Consider the following 3,626-nt stretch of genomic DNA (forward strand, 5'->3'; position numbering starts at 1 on the left):
TTAAGGGGCTAAGAAAACTTCAAGTAAGAGAATATAGAATTAGTGTAGAAGTATTAATAAGGATGTGACAGAAGAGATGATAATCATAAGAGAACACACTTAGGGTTAGGGCAATGGTCAGGAAAATGATTGAGAATCTTTGAGAAAACTTAAAATGAGTTTTAACTATGGGATTAAAATTAAAGGAATCCCTCTTGCTCTATTTGCAAAATTTAGTGTCACATTTTTTCCCTCAAATACTCCCTTTATATAATGAATTTGGTGCTAACCTTATTTTTTCCACATCCTTTTTCCTCTCTCAGTCAATAATATCTAACTTAATTTGCAAAACAAACAGGAAATCTATGTTCCTGACACTGATACTTACTCTTTTTCATTTTTATCCTCACGTCACTTGAAAATCAGCTCTCCTGTCCCAGTCAATGGGTGGATTAAATGACTCTGTGGTCACTGAGATTGTGTTCCTGGCCCTTTCTTGTTCTTGGGAGAAAAAATTTTTTCTCATCTTGTTACGTTCTTTGCTCTACTTAGCGATCATGTTGGGAAACGTTTTTGTTTTGTTTCTGGTAATCTTTGATTCTTACCTACATTCTCCTATGTACTTCCTTCCTGGCCAACCTGACACCCATTGACGTGGGTCTTTCATCTATCGTAGTCCCCAAGACAATCAAAGACCTTTCAAGTGAATGCAAAGTAATTTCTTTCCAAAGCTGCATGACACAGATATACTTCATCCACATCATGGGAGGAGTGGAGATGGTGTTACTCATAGCCATGGCATTTGAAAGGTACACGGCAATCTGTGAGCCTCTTCACTATTTAAACATCATGAATCCTAAAATATGTGTTTCATTTGTAATCACTGGATGGGTAACAGGAGTGATTCATGCTATGTCTCAATCTGCTTTCATTATAAACTTGCCCTTTTGTGGTCCGAATGAAGTAGACAGCTTTTACTGTGACTTTCCCAGAATCATAAAACCTATATGCAGAGATGCAGCCAAGTTTGAGTATATTATTGCTGCCAACAGTGGCTTCATGAGCATGGGCACCTTCTTCCTGCTGATCTTTTCCTATGTCTTCATTTTGGTCACTGTCTGGAAATGTGCTTCAGGCTGTGGTGGTTCTATTTTTCACTCCATGCATGATTCTCTACGTCTGGCCTTTCCCCACATCATCAAGTGATAAATACTTGTTCATTGTCTACTTTGCTATCAACCCTGTCTTGAATCCTGCCATCTATACATTAAGGAACAAAGGCATAAAGGCAGCAATAAATGATTGTGCAAAAAGATATCTTATTCCAGAATCTGTTGACCACATATGTTTTTAGAGCTTTAAAACTAAACATCCAACAGCATGCTGGCCCATCTCAACTTAGGCACCACCAATTTAACATATCCTGAACAAACGCATCATCTGCCATCCCAAGCCTGCTACTATTTCATCTGTGGAGTATAAGACCATTACCATCAACATTATGGGAAATGAAAGTCCACCACACTAAAAATTTATAGTCTTATGGCAAATAGCATGATCGGACAAAGAACATTTTAAATTTGAATTTTTGGTTATTTTACAAATAAAAGGATATATTAACATGGTTTCTGCTATATGAAGTCTAAAAATAACCTGTAAATTTTTTGTGATGAATCTCAAGCATCATCATATTGAATTGTTATGTATATACAGGTTCAATGGCTTTAAAAGAAAACTTCTCAAACTCAACACACAAGAAACAAATAAACAAATCATAAAATGGGCAGAAGATATGAATAGACACTTTTCCAATGAAGATATACAAATGGCTAACAGACACATGAAAAACTGTTCAAAATCATTAGTCATCAGGGAAATTCAAATCAAAACCACACTGAGATACCACCTTACGCCAGTTAGAATGGCAAAAATAGACAAAGCAGGAAACAACAATTGTTGGAGACGATGTGGAGAAAGGGGATCCCTCCTACATTGTTGGTGGGAATGCAAGTTGGTACAGCCACTCTGGAAAACAGTGTGGAGGTCCCTTGAAAAGTTAAAAATTGAGCTACCCTATGATCCAGCCATTGCACTACTGGGTGTTTACCCCAAAGATACAGACGTAGTGAAGAGAAGGGCCATATGCACCCCAATGTTCATAGCAGCATTGTCCACAATAGCTAAATCATGGAAGGAACCAAGATGCCCTTCAACAGATGACTGGATTAAGAAGATGTGGTTCATATATACAATGGAATATTACTCAGCTATCAAAAAGAACGATTTCTCAGCATTTGCTGCAACATGGATGGGACTGGAGGAGATAATGCTAAGTGAAATAAGTCAAGCAGAGAAAGACGATTATCATATGGTTTCTCTCATCTATGGAACATAAGAACTAGGAAGATCAGTGGAGAAGAAAGGGATAAAAAAGGGGGGGTAATCAGAGGGAGGAATGCAGCATGAGAGACTATGGACTCTGAGAAACAAACTGAGGGCTTCAGAGGGGAGGGGGTGGGGGAATGGGATAGGCTGGTGATGGGTGGTAAGGAGGGCACGTATTGCATGGTGCACTGGGTTTTATATGGAACTAATGAATCATCGAACTTTACATCAAAAACCAGGGATGTACTGTTTGGTGACTAACATAATATAATAAAAAATATTACTATTAAAAAAGAGATTTGTTCATTAGAACATAAACTCCCAGCACTAGGTATTATATAAGACTGATGAATCACTGACCTGAAACTAATAATACATTGTATGTTAATTAATTGAATTTAAATAATAAATAAATAAATAATAAAGAAAGAAAAAAGTAAAAAAATAAAAAAAAAATAAAAGAAAACCCAGAGATAAAATCAGGAGGCAAGCAATTTATATAGAAGGGACTGCTAGAAGACACTGGTTCAAAAGTGGAGACATGAGACAGAGAAAAGAAGAAAGGTAATAGAAGAGGTATAAACTAGTATCCTCCTACTGTGGACATTGGGGCACAATTCTACTGTGGCCCTCTAAGTGACTGTACATACTCTATCACATTAGGTGATTCACTTGAAAGGCTAGGAAGCTGTGTATTTCTGCACTGGGGTAGCTCTAAGGCATTAACTCCATGGCAGTTTCAGCCTACCCCACAAGTGGGTTGAGCGGTTCTGATATCTAAAGAAAAGTCCTCAGGCAGAAAATCTCTGCAGCTTATGGTATAAAACAATCTACATCCCTAGGAATATTAAGTGCAGAGAGATATGTGTGTGGCATCTAAAGCATCAGAAACACTCCACATCTTCCTTCCCATGCTTAGAGCCATTGTGTTCCATGTAAGTTCACTCCATCATTGATCCTTCAAACATAGGACTGTTAATGAACCAAGTGTTAATGGGTTCCATCACTGCACATGTTCCCAGAAGATATTCATCATCTTGCTCCACCACAACCCATCCTAGATTTTCCTCACATTTGTCCAGCACTTTTGCTGATCTAGATCACTTGCCAGATCCATATCTTCCGACCTAAGAAGGCTAAATCCCTGATTACCATGCTCTTGTCAGGCTGTAATTGCTGCAATTGCCCATTCAGAGTTATCACCAAGTATAGCAGCCATTCTATTTCTCTGTGATAATAAAAGTTAATTGTACGTGGCATGA

The 3,626-nt window shown here is 37.9% G+C and overlaps 1 pseudogene; it reads left to right on the top strand.

Annotated features, from left to right (window-relative positions):
* The first annotated feature begins 422 nt into the window (after positions 1-422).
* Positions 423-1,317, top strand: LOC113249119 (olfactory receptor 4F21-like; annotated as a pseudogene).
* Positions 1,318-3,626: the final 2,309 nt, after the last annotated feature.

This window comes from Ursus arctos, unplaced genomic scaffold (genome assembly GCF_023065955.2).
Source record: "Ursus arctos isolate Adak ecotype North America unplaced genomic scaffold, UrsArc2.0 scaffold_6, whole genome shotgun sequence".
In the NCBI taxonomy this organism is placed as follows: domain Eukaryota; kingdom Metazoa; phylum Chordata; class Mammalia; order Carnivora; family Ursidae; genus Ursus; species Ursus arctos.